The sequence below is a fragment of the Protopterus annectens genome, chromosome 3.part0, assembly GCF_019279795.1.
Source record: "Protopterus annectens isolate FY-2018-M chromosome 3.part0, PAN1.0, whole genome shotgun sequence".
Lineage (NCBI taxonomy): Eukaryota > Metazoa > Chordata > Ceratodontiformes > Protopteridae > Protopterus > Protopterus annectens.
The window spans coordinates 377,204,763-377,219,071 of NC_056731.1; positions in this window are offsets into that span (position 1 = coordinate 377,204,763).

The following is a 14,309-nucleotide window of genomic DNA, read 5'->3' on the forward strand; positions in this document are numbered from 1 at the left end:
GAGTGGGAGAATTACTTGTGTACAATGTCCTTTGCCCAATGTTTCCTAGAGTTTAGAAGCTCTAACACCCTGGAACAGCTGGTCACCATGCCCACTAGAGGTGACACCATACTGGACATGATCATCACCAACATGGGGTACCAGTGTTCCACAACAGAGATAAAACCCTTGCTGGTAATATCAGATCATAAAGTAATCACACTGGACATCCACATCCCACCCCCCCCACCCAGTCAATGAAACCACCGTGAAAACATTTTCAAAAGCAAACTGCACACGTCCCAAGACAAAAGTGGAAAGTTCCAAAGACCTCTTGCTATAGGAGAATGGTATACAATCTGCCGAATCAGTTACAAGTGCATCCTATGAGCATCTACAGGGATGCATGGATCAAGACATCACAAATTAAACCAAGATGCACTCCACCAAAAATAAGAAAACAATCTGGTGGTCATTGGCCATATTTAAGCTAGACAACAGAAGGAGGAAACTAACACCTGATAGAGCCAACTTCACTAAAGGAAAGGCATCACTGATCATTATTAGGAAGAAGCAATGATCGCTCATAAAATAATTCAAGGACACTTTCAAAAGACATATTGCCAAGGACTGTAAGAATAACAACCACAAAGCCTGCGGTAGCTATACCAGACATGTAGGTGTCAACTTCCAAATATGATGTCAGCTACTGACAAATGGCAAGGAATACACTGAACCAACTTTCATTGCCCACATCCTGGGGGACAAGTTCAGAGTAAACTTCCCCCCATCACCCCCAAAAGGGCCTGTGTCCATCACAGAAGGATACACAGCCCCAGACGTCATGGACATGCAGGTAAAGACAGCCCTCTCCAATGCTAAGAACACAGTATCAGTGGGATTGGATGGTGTCCCAGGCTCCATTTTACATTAGGCCCAAAAGGAACTACACCCTCACCTACATTCACTGCCCAGACTCAATCATACCACAGGGCATGTACCCAAAGAATGGCATGCACTAACAGTCATCCAGCTCCACAAAGGGAGTGCCACAACAGAACCTGGAAACCATTGCCCTATATGTCTACTCAGCCTGGTCTACAAAGCTATTGAGCAAATTGTCATGGAACCCATAAACAGAGACATTGGGGACCTCCAGACACTGGACTCTACACAACATCACCTTGTTAAAGGTAGATCCTGCCTCCTAAACATAGTTGACTTACTTCAAACAGTTACCAAGGACATAGATGGAGGTGAAAGTAGTCCACACAGCCCACCTGGACCTCACTAAGGACTTTTTACACCATTCCCCACTCTGTCATCATGGACACGCTTACCAGCCTGAACATCAACAGCTATGTCACAGGATGTGTGGCCAAGTGGCTCTCAGATCAAACACACATGTTCAGAGTTGCGGGCACCATGTCCGACTCTAAGACAGTCATAAATGGCATCCTGCAGGTCTTGGTCCTGGGACCCCACCTGTTCAGTAGACACTGCTTAGAGGTACAGGCAAGCATGGGAGGAGTATGTCCGAAAAGGTTTGCAGATGACTGCTAACTGTGGTCCATAATCGACTCTATGGCTGACACACACATCCTCCAGAAGGGGCTTACAGAGACAGATACCTGGTGTCAAAACAATGCCCCAAGAAGAATGCCAAAGAATGCATAGTCATCCCCTTTGGCTAAAACAAAGTGCAAACAAATTACCACATAGCTGGTACTCCAGTATGTATGGAGAAAGTCATGAAGGCCCTGGGGACACAGATAGTAAACTCTCCTTTGATGATCACATGGCCAAAGAGTTTGGACATTCCTTCTATGTAGCCCACCCAATGTCACCTAATGTAACCCACTTTGTCTAGTCTGATGATGTCACCATCCTACAAATATACCTGTGGAAAAAAGAACTCGCATTAATGTGTATAGCACATCGTGTAAATGCGTTCTCTTGTAATAACATAAACCAGTTAGGTAGGGGTTTGAATATTGCACTTGACAAGTGTGTGTGTCTGTTTGTGTGTGTTCTCCTTGGAGAGGAGCAGCCTTTTTGGAGAGTACTCAAACACCTTAAAAGTGGTATACTAATCTTTGTCAGGTCTGATGATGTCACCATCCTACAAATATACCTGTGGAAAAGAGAGTTCACAGTAATGTGTATAGTGCGTCATGTAAATATGTACTCTTGTACTAACATAAACCATTTAGGTAGGGGTTTGAATCCTGCACTTGATAAGTGTGTCTGTTTGTGTGTGATCTCCTTGGGGAGGAGCAACCTTTTTGGGGAGTACTCAGACACCTTAAAAGTGGTATACTAATCTTTGTAGGTCTGATGATGTCACCATCCTACAAATATACCTGTGGAAAAGAGAGCTCACAGTAATGTGTACAGCGCGTTGTGTAAATGCATACTCTTGTAGCAACATAAACCAGTTATGTAGGGGTTTGAATCCTGCACTTGACAAGTGTTTGTTTGTGTGTGATCTTCTTGAAGAGGAGCAACCTTTTTGAAGAGTATTCAAAGACTTTACAAGTGGTATACTAAGCTTTGTCAGGTCTGATGATGTCACCATCCTACAAATATACCTGTGGAAAAAAGAGTTCACAGTAATGTGTATAGCGTGTTGTGTTAATACATACTTCTCTTGTATCATGAAGTAGTTAGGTAGGGGCTTGAATCCTGTGCTTGGTGAGTGTGTGTGTGTGACACTGTTGGACAATGGGTTGTGGGTTTTGCTTTTACTACTGTATGACATATCAGTATGACACCAGTATGTGCATTGCACATCTGAGGTAGCTGTGTGGCAAATACATATACGTATGTGTGACCTCAATTATTGCATGTGTGGGAACCCTGCTTTCTCCAAGAACACATCTGTCATCTTTTCAAGAGTGTGCTGCTGCTTTCCAGACCTTAGGTCACATCTGTATGCTTGTGACAAGGCCAGCCACTGCAGTGATCCCTGGTCTAGGTCAACTGTGTCACACACACTCATTACGGTTTCTATAGGATTGTGTGAGTGAGGGTTTATGGCCGAGGTATATGTCAGACCTGTTCAAACGCAGCAGGGTCTATCAATGATGGCTATTCATTATAGGTGTACAACAACCTTTGTGGATATGCATGCAGACCCCTTATTGCTTATGTGATCCACCGAGGGATTTAAACATACCTTTGGAAATGTGATTATCAAAGGAGAGATGACGTACCACTTGGTTGCATGCACACATCGGTACCTGTTCTTCATGTTGGTGGCTACTACCTATGTGGTACTGTGGGGATACTATGCTCCGTAAAGGTGGATGACTATGCTTTGGTTGGCTTATAGCTTTACAGAATGGGTTTGACAACAGGGATCTGTCTGTGTGATACCCTTGTGGAGGATGTGTGTGTCATCTGGAGAATGCATTATAGGCCACAGTATGCATTACAACATGTGGACGGACATATCCCTACTGTGATTGCTTGTACCTAAGAGAGCTATATGCCAAACAGGAGTGGTCTCAGTAATGGGTGCAGGTGAATACCACTGGTTACTGGCATAGTATAGTACCTGAAGGGTCCAAATGTTACTGTGTGTCCTATATCTGTGTGTCAGTTGTCAAGACATCATCTAACGATTGTTTATGGTCAGGCTGTTGAAGCTGTGTATACTACCAGAATGCAAAACAATGACAGATAGTAACAGTATCACCCACAGCACAGTGTCAAACCATGTCATACACACATGTGTAGTCAAGTTCCGAAATGTGTGCAGTACAATGCATACTGGCCACCAATCGAGACTATGGAGTGTTATTTTGTAATACAGGGCATGTCACCCTGCCCATGTGTCCACTATGCACGTACATGCAGACAGTGCACCTCCACCATGTTCACAAATGTACACCTGCAAATCTGTGCTACACACATCCCACACATACTGTCCACTCTCTAACACATGCTGCCAATACTACACACATCAGCCAAGTGGCACGTGGGCAGACAATACACTATTGGAACTAACCCTGGTGTAAACATTACTACATTGACAATCATAGCTTACATGCATCATGCCTGCTCAGCTACACCTTCAAGCATATCATTACTCTCTACTGCTGACAACATGCTAACATTGCTATACTGCTATAAAGTCACCCTGTGCATCAGCACCATGGTAGCCTGTTCCTGCATCCATGCTACAGATGACAGGAGGTGGCACAGGATTCATCATATGCACAGGGTGTGTTGTTGGTTTGCCAGAGGCCTACAGTGAGCCATACAATTGACATGTGTGTGTGTGTGTGTGTGTGTGTGTGTGTGTGTGTGTGTGTGTGTGTGTGTGTGTGAGGGCCAAGAGTACTGCTATGGGCCAATGTTGATGTAATATGTGTGTGTGTGTGTATGTAGTAGCCCTAGGTGTCTTGTTTATGTGTGTGTGTGTGTGTCTGCATGCACATAGTTCCACCATGTGGCTGCCATATACGGGTATTTGTGGGACAGCCACAGACTGTACCTGCCAGGCTTTACAGATCACCATCTCTGGCCACAGATATGGTACCTGTGCCTGGCAGGGGTGCTACTGACACTATCAGATACTAAGCCTGACTGGGTACTATCCCCAGAGGTAGATAGATGTACACTGAACCCAGGTCCCTGCTGGGACTGTCTAGAGCCATGTGCATGTGGTCTTCTAGGACAGTCTATGGACAGCCCACCCCCAACATTGCTGGGGCTGGTACTGGCACTACACAAGCGGCTGTGACTTGAGGGATATCCGAGGTGACTGCCAGCTGCTGATGTTGTTGGCATACATCCATGTCGACAATTCAACCATCCCGCACTGTCCTGACACATGGACATGACACTGCAGAGTACATCTAATGTCTCACCCCAACGTCTATCAGTGACCTCAGTGTAATGACGGATGGCACCTGCTAGGTCACAGATAGTGTCAATTACGGTGGTATGTGCCCTCTGTGCCCTTAGTCCCTGTCTGGTGTACCATTCCATATGTGCCTGTGCCTCCATGACAGCCTGGAACATGTGCGAGGTTGTGAAACCTGTGGCATGTCTACCAGTGACATGATGATCAGCAGTGCTCCGACAAGAACCCCTGGACATCTGCCTATGTGGTACCCTTCCAGACATCTGGGTATGGCTGCTGTGTTGGGATGCATGTGCCATAGATACCACACTGTCCTGGCCAATGCTGGCTGTACGCTGTCCCTCAGCTAAGGGCATTGGTGATGGATGTATTGGCAGTATGACTGTGTGCATGGATGGGGTGGACACTTGTGTACTGTTGATTGTTGGCCCAACGACAGACCCTGGCAAACATGCCTGTGCCTCAACACACCTATCATCATTATCACTATCATGCTCAGTGACATCAGTTTCCCTGCTGCAGTGAACCAGCCCAAAAGCAGCACCTGTGAGAGGGAGACAGGAAACACACTTTACGACCTGTACATGATGTCTGCACACATGCACACATGCACACATGAACACATGCACACATGAACACATGCAGACATGAGCACATGAACACATAAACACATGAACACATGCACACATGAACACATGCACATGTGAACACATGCACACATGCACTCATGAACACATGAACACATGCACACATGAACACATGCACACGTGAACACATGCACACATGCACACATGCACACATGAACACATGCACACAAATACACTTCTCACTAAAACCGACACACACAGACACACACACACACACACACACACACACACACACACACACACCACCAGCAATCCAGAACATACTCAATAGCATGTGATGGTGGGGTACAGTATCACAAGCCAGACATTTATATCAAACGTAACAGCATGCAGGACATGTGTTGCTCAACAGCATGCAGTGTGAGTGTAGACAGCCCTTGCTAATAACAGTATACATGGCTTTGATGCATGTGTGTTTTGTTCAGTGATTGGCCTCACCCTGGAACGCAATGTGTACATGGACACAACATTGCTGTGCAAGTATTAAAAGCTCTGCAATGTCCTGTGCACCATCACTCACAGGTATACATACCATGGCTGGATGTGTATCAGTGTGTCACATAGATATCCATTTCTGATTAGAGCATCTGTGTCTTTAGCAGATAATTGTGGACACAGGTTTAGCACATGCATGCTATGTATACATACAGAATGAGTGGTGCGTGTATACCTGATGGAATACCATTGCCAACATAGCCATTGTACAGTAGTTATGGTGAGTGTAGAACATATTGTGGACATGCCAGTGCCAGCCATGACATGGCATGCTACAACACAACTGCAACATTAAACATTACACATACCCAATGTGTGTCATGGGACCTATACACTCAATAGCATTACAAGACATATATGTGTTACGTTGTGCAAATGGTGATTGCTATGCATATTGTGTATAGGTGCATATGTTTGCACACATATAACATTGAGGTGTATAGCAATGAATGTTATGTGTAGTACTGTGGTTACAGTAACTGGATGGCGTGCTGTACCATGAGCCATCATCATGCAGCATCATGTGGTTACTTAAGGCTACTTATGTGTGCCAGACCGGCACCTATCATGCTGTACCTGAACCGCAGTACCATGGCTACATTCACCATTTCACAGCCAGTTGTTACATGGGTTTGTAAGGTGCCCAATAGGGAGCATTGTCTAACATGAATGTGTTGCGTGTTGGAGAGTTTTGCACTGCCCCATGATAGGCCGCTACCTCTCAGGTATATTATGTGTGCTGTGTGGATGATATTTGGGATACTGGAGTGTGACCTAAAAGCGTGTGTCTGAATACGCCATGTGTAGCATATTAACATGTACTGCATATGACGGAGTTGTGTATGTCATGTGCATGTGTATCGACTGCCTATCCAATGTCCACTATACTGTAGCCACAATTGCTTGAGATGCTCTGTGTATTGCATGTGTTTGAGGCAGCCACTCACGTTACTGGGATGTGCATAGTCTCACAGCAAACATGCACAGCATGCATTATGCGTAGGTGTGTTACATGTGTACATGGCCTACACCTCACCTATGACATGCACATTTTGTTAGCAATATTGAATGTAGAACACACTCACCAGCATGGGTTTGCTGCCTTGCTGTTACACCAGAGGGACCTACAAGGATATGAAACAGTTTGTCAGTGGCAACAACTGTGGCAATGCTACTGTGGGTTTGCAATCTTACAGTAGCACAATGGTTGACAGTCACAGGCCTACACATCATGTTCCAAATTATCAGTATTGAACAACATCTGGCTACACATCTTCTAACTACACAGTACACATCTCACATATGCATGATCTAACAATAGAGGTAACAGTAGGTTACAGATATGCCATCTTACCTGCACGCTCCATGTGAACTTGTTGGGGGGCTCCAGCCTCCATGATGATGCATGTGTGCTGTTGTTGTTGGCCAGGAGCCCCCAGGCTCAGGAGCATCTCCTCCATTCTGGTGAGGGGGGGATGGGTGGGCAACCCCCCCTACGGAGATCAGACGCATGCTGCCGGACATGTCTAAGTAAATCACTGCAGTGATGTTGTACCTGCTCATAAGTCCGGTTATGTATGCCTATGTCATTTATCCTACAGACAACATCTTGCCACAGTGCAGTCCACTCATGCTGGTCCTGGCTGGTTCTTGAAAATAGAAGGGTGTACTGTTGGATTAGACAGTTGGTTAGAATCTCAGCCTCTGCATGGCTATAGGCTGAATTGCAATGGTGGGACATGACCCTGGAAGACAATAAAACAATATGTGTGAGCAAGTCATGTGACACACTTAACATTCTATGGTACAGATATCACTGAACTGCCATAAATAGCAAACTATTATCTGTCAGAGGATACACACTGTCAATACCACATATCAGTGCTCAACCCACAACTGCCTGACAGTGCCTGACACGCTCTATATATTAAACATTTTCTGCACAGCAACAAAGAGAAACCACTATGTAAGACTATGCAACAGTGCATGGCACACTGTATGCAACACAATGCACCACCTAGCCACAAGAGGTATATATCAAGCTAATGCATAACAAAATATGTAATCCATTGCAATGATTGTAAAGTCCAGTTACAGTATTACCAGTACACCACACTAGTTGTTGATGGAAAACCCCTGCCTACAATATGTGCACATTCGTGAATATAGGTGGCATACTGCTGTACTAGACTATACATGTTGCTAGATACCCACTTATATCCTGTAACACACATATGACTGAGGGCATGTTACAGGCATACCCACACACACATCAGACATACATACAGGAAACAGAGGTATGGCAACCCAGATGAGCTTTACATGTGTACCATACAGTACTGTGTGTCAGTACTTACAAACCCTTATGCCTGAGGTATGTAATCTGTGAGGACTACACAGAACACACAAAACAGTGTTTCCAAGCAATGTGGACATACACCATAGTGTGCTGTTTAAGCCTACAGCTTCAGGTAGTACTACAGTTCATACAGAGGTTTGATTCACCAGCAGTACCAATCAATGAGCATGCACGTACTGCTTTATCTTCCAATGGCACACCCCAGTTAACACAAAGGGACTACGTCAGACCGTATGCCATACTGCTTTTTCTGGCTAGCAACAGCATACACATCTTTTGCTGGGATCAGAGCTAGGACACATAATACCATGACAGAAACAGTTTCCCACTAAGCTATCCCACATATACACAACTGTGACACATTCACCAACACATTCACCATCACACTCAGTCAACCTCACATAGCAATTATTGCAACAAGTACATGTGGGTGTGTATTGGTTCATAGGTAGGTAATAGGCTATTGGCCCTAGGGCCTATAGAAACCTAGCCAGATGGTACCCTGGCCTTTGACACCCAAGTAATTTAGTTTCATGTGTCCCTGTCAAGCAGAGCCACAAAGGTGATTCCCGGGGTGTATTTCCTATCTCCCATCCAATCATCCAGACTATTCATAGGTTCATAGGTTCATAGGTTCATACTAGGCTATCTGCCCAAGGGCATTTATAAGCCTAGCCCATAGTTATGTGGCTTTCGCCACCGCTTTAGTTTGAATAAAAACTATGCCTATCATTTTGCTGTGCCTCTGTCAAGCAGTGACGCTGAAGTAATCCCTGGGGTATATCTGCAATCTCCCATCCATTGGTCAAGATTCCTCTTGAACAAGACCAGAGAGGTGCTCTGCCTCACATGTACCGGGATTTTGTTCCACAGCATAGGGAGTCTCTGGGTGATGAATCTGTCCCTCCAGCACGTTCTATTTATAACCGTGTCAAGGTTTAAGTCTCCGCCCTTGTGGTTCTGAGGATCTAGATTTTTGAGGTGAAGCATATTCATCAAATCTGGGTTTGACATGGCCTTATATGTCAGGCACAGGTCACCTCTGAGCAAGCGGTATGAGACTGAATAGAGCTGGAGTTCTTTCAATCGGGCAGCATAAGACATATTTTGAGACCCTTTATCCTTTTGGTGAGGAACTTTTGGGGCCTTTCAAGCTGCAGCAGGTGTCTGGTCAGATACATTCGAGCGGGGCATTGTACTCAATCATAGGTCTAATAAGTGATGAGTACAGGGGACGATGACCTCCCTTGATCTAGATGTGAATCCCTTCATGATCAGGTGGGTGATATAGAAGGTTTTCCTAACTACTTTAGCAACATGAGTGTCAAGCGAAGGCTACTGTCAACCTGGGTCCCCAGATCTCTGATGACTTTTCTGTGCTCAGTGGATTGCCACCTATATGGTAGCTAGGGGTAGCCTTGTTTTTCCCAAAGGGTATGACTATGCATTTTTGGCGTTTAACTTCAGGCCATGGCTCTGGCACCAGTTATCCATTTCTGTGAGGCCCTTCTGGAGGATATCTGTGTCAGATGTGTTTTCGACTATGGCCCAGTTTGCAGTCATCTGCAAACTTTGTCAGCCATAACCCTCCTGTGTTTGCTTGTACTTCAGAAAAGTAGATGCCGAACAAGAGTGGACCCAGGACTGAGCCCTGTGGGACACCACTTGTGACAGGCTTTGAGTCTGACATGGCTCCAGCAACTCTGACCCTGTGGGTTCTGTCACTTAGCCAGTTTGCAACCCATCTTGTGATGTATGGGTTTACATTCAAGCTGATGAGTTTTTCGATGATACCTGAGTGGGGTATTGTGTGAAGGCCTTTGCCAGGTCGAGGTAGGCTGTATGGACTGCCTTTCCCTCATCAATGGCCTTGGTGACTGTCTCGAAAAGTCAACCAAGTTTAAGAGGCAGGATCTGCCTTTGACAAAGCCAAACTGAGTTGGATCCAAAGTCTGCAAGTTCCCTATGTCTTTATTTATGAGTTCCATTATGATCCTCTCCATGGCTTTGCAGATAAGGCTTGTCAAGCTAATGGGGCGGTAATTTCCAGGGTCTGTGGAGGCACAGCCCTTATGAAGTGGGACCACAGTCGCGTGCGCCACTCCTTGAGTGCGTATCCTGAGGTGAGGCTAAGATTAAACAGCTGTCCTAACTGTGGGTTTAATTCCTCATTGAGTTCATGAAGCACACAGCCGGGGACACCATCCGGTCCCATGGATGCTGTGTTTTTGCCTTAGTGAGGCAGTTCTCACCTGCGTTGGAGATGTTTGGGGGGCTACAATCCTCTGGAATAGATATCTCTCCTTTTGTGGGGGGGGAGAAGTTTGCACTGAACCTGTCAGCCAGTATGTTGGCAATGTGTGTAGGTTCAGTAATTTTCACATCATTTTGAACTAATTCTGAGCATATCTGGGAGTTTCCTCCTAGGTTTCTAACATAGCTAAAGAAGGCCTTATGATTCTCTTTAGAGTCCTTGGCGGTTTTCTCTCAAAATTTGCCTTGGATGATTTTATGAGAGCTCTTAGTTTTTACTTATAATGATCAAAGGTGTCTTACCTTTCAAGGATTTTGCTCTATCTTGTAGTAGCTTCCTCCTTTTGTTGTAGAGCTTGTTTATGGCTGGGGTCCACCAGACTGGACGCTTGCCTTTGGTACAGAGAGTCTTAGTTTTGTTTGGGATTGCCTGATCCATGCAGTCCTGTAGGTGCTGGTAGAAGGCATTTGTAAGTGATTCAGCGGTTTGAGTAATGTTTACCACTGGCTCAGGGGCCTTAAAGGAGACCACACTAGTTTTTAGAAGTGTGAAATCGGCTTTGAGAAGTTTTTCACTGTGGTCTTTTTTGTTTCAGGTGCGGGATGAGGACCTCCAGCGAGATTAGTTTATGATCTGATCTCACCAGTGAGGGGTATACTTCCGGTGTTGAACATTTTGATCCCATGTTCGTGATGATGAGATCAAGTATGTTTTCTCCTCTTGTGGGGATGGTGACTAGTTGTTCCATGGCATTTGAGTTTATGAACTCCAGGAATCTTTGGGTTAGAGTGTTCGGGCTTGAGTAGTGTTCCCAGTCTATATTAGGGTAGTTAAAGTCACCTAGTATGATGGTGTTTGGAGATACATTTATCCCTCCAATGTTTTCAGGAAGGCCATGTGAGGTTCCTGAGTTTGAGAGGTGGCCTGTAACATGCTACAAATTGCAGAGCAGTCTTGCCTATGGTTAATTGCACCTGGATGGTCTCCGATGCATCATGCGTTGCCACCAACCTTGAGGTGTGGGTGTCCTTTATGAATATGGACACCCCCTCCTTCTTGGTGTTGTCCGGATTTTGGGGCCGAAGCATGATATGAGGTGAAACCTGTTAGTGCTGGGGTGCTCTCAGGAGCCTTGAACCAGGTTTCTGTCACAGCACAGACATCGATGTTCTCCATATTGAGAAGGGCCTCGAAAAGTGCATCTTGAGATTGAGACTTCTGGCATTGAGCAGCATTACCCTTAGTTTTTTCCTTTTGGTGTTCTAGGGTGGTAGGTTTAGAATTTGAGCCTTGCCTAAAAAGGCACTATGGGGCAAGAGCCTTTGCCAATATCCGAAGCCCAGGGTGACAGGTGCAAGCCGTCCCTTGCGCAGCGTGGCTTGTCCAGCATGTCATCCCAGGCAGACAGACATTGGATCCCCTTTGAATGACACCAGAATTTAAGCCAATTATTAAAGCTGATCATCTTATCACTGTATTGTGGCATCATTCTAGGTGAAGGTAGGATACTGCTCAAGGTCAGGGTCATACCTGCCTGGGCTACATAATCAGAGAGCTCCTCGATGTCCCTTTTCATGTAGTCCAAGGAGGTGCCTCAGGTCGTTGACACCAGCGTGGACAATGACTGAGTCGTACTTGTACCTGCTGTTGAGAGACCTGAGTGCTTGCGTTATGTGGCGGATTCTAGCCTGACAGGCAGCTTACTGTGACCTTCTCTTTACTCAGTCTGGTGAGCGGGCGTCAGTGTGTCTGACTATGGAATCACCAATGACAAGTGTGTCTGGCATTTTGTTTGGCCTTAAGGGCTGTGACTGTTTGACACTCTGACTGTGTGGTCTGTGTGTTGCATGTGTTGGGTCGTGAGGTGGTAGTTGTTTGGGTGTCTGCTTTGGTGGCCTCTGGTGTTCTGCTAAATTTGTGATCAGAGCCTCAGTATGTCTTTGTGTGAGTATGTGTATGATTTGAAGTTGTGATGGTACCATGTGTGACTGGGTATGTATTGTGTGTGGTTACCTTCTCCTCCTGTCTGGTCTTGCCAGTCCTATGTTGAGAGAGCTCAGCCTCCAGTTTGGCCGTATAGTTGCATCTCTGCATGTATTTGTGTTTTGTGGGAGAAGGAGAGGATTGTCTGTGTACATGAGGCAGTTGTAACATTGCCTCAATATTCCCAGGTTCACCAGTTGAGCTGAGAGGACACTAGCAACTGATCCTCGACATACTAGAAGTAGTAGATAAAGAGACTTTCAAAGGACTCCGGGGAAGTGGGTTTTAGGCTGGTGGGGTACTATCTATAATAAGAGTGCTTTATCAAGGTGCAAGTACTGTAGGAGTAAGTGCTAGGCTTTACAGATAGAGAATAGTCTACTTGGGAATCAAGTAGAGATGAACTTTTCAGTTATAGGATATGCTGGTTAGATCAGCAGTACAGCTCGAGGAAGGTAGTTTTAAGGGAAAATTGGAAGAGTGGAATTTAGATGGCCCAAATAGTTTAACCTTGTTTAACCGCTGCTCTTGTGTGCAACAGTGGTAACTCCGCTAAATCGGCTTACAGCGTTAGCGTGTTTTATAACAGGGGCTGAAGGGAGCTAGGAATTGGCCCAAAACGACCAATGGACTACTAGTTTCTGGCTGAAACTTCACCAAATCAGACAAAAGGCTCAGTGCTTCCCACTCCCACTGGTAAGCAAAGAAACTTCCCTCCTTCCTAATAAGGCAATGGATCAGTAACAGGAACTAAAAACAAAGCCCAGGGATCAGCAACTCTGAAACTGGACTACTCTAGTTCAGTAAGGCGGGAAAACAAGAGATTTTTTTTTTGTTTTATTACAGAGACAAGGAAAAAAACAGACAGTAATTGCTGTAAATCGGCTAGTGCACTTTAGTGTGTAGCCTACAGAAACAATTTGCAACAATTAGTAACTTAAAGTGCAATAAACAGTGTAAAATGCAGAAATCACTTAAAGTAGCAATAAAACAGGCGAAATGCAGTTGCTAGCTTAAATAACAGTGGGAAAGCCACAAAAAATACTTATATCTGGTAGAAAGTCACTCTTTTAGCTCTCTGCTGACGAGTGCTACTGAGGAGCTTTGTTTGCTATTGATAGGTAGTTTGTTCCAGAGTATGGGATGTCTCTGAGATAGGAATCTATCCCTCCAGCATGTTCTGTTTATTGAGGTGACAAGGTTTAGGTCCCTAGAGCGTGTAGCTCATAGGGATTGTGATCTGTTTATGTGGAGCATGTCCAACAGCTCTGGGTTTGACATAGCTTTGTATGTTAGGCAGAGGTCATCTCTGGGTGGCCGGTATGCAACACAGTCTAGCTGTGGTTTTGTGAGACGGTCTGCATAGGGCATCTGTTTGAGGACAGTATTACTCTTTGTGAGGTATGTCTGTGACCTTTCCAGTTGCTGTAGAAGTCTTGTGAGGTACATACCAGAAGGGGAATTGTACTCTATAATGGGTTTTGTGAGTGATGAGTAGAGGGGAACACTGACCTCTTTTTCCCTGGATGACACAGCTTTTGTGATGAGGTGTGCCATGTAGACAGATTACATGACTAGTGTGGCACTGTGATTATCAAGGGGGAGACTACTGTCCACCTGTGTCCCATGGTCTCTTATCACACTGTCGGTGTTAAGTTGACTACCATTATGTGGTAGTTCATGGGTACAGAGTTTTTAGCAAAAGGGATGCCAATGAAT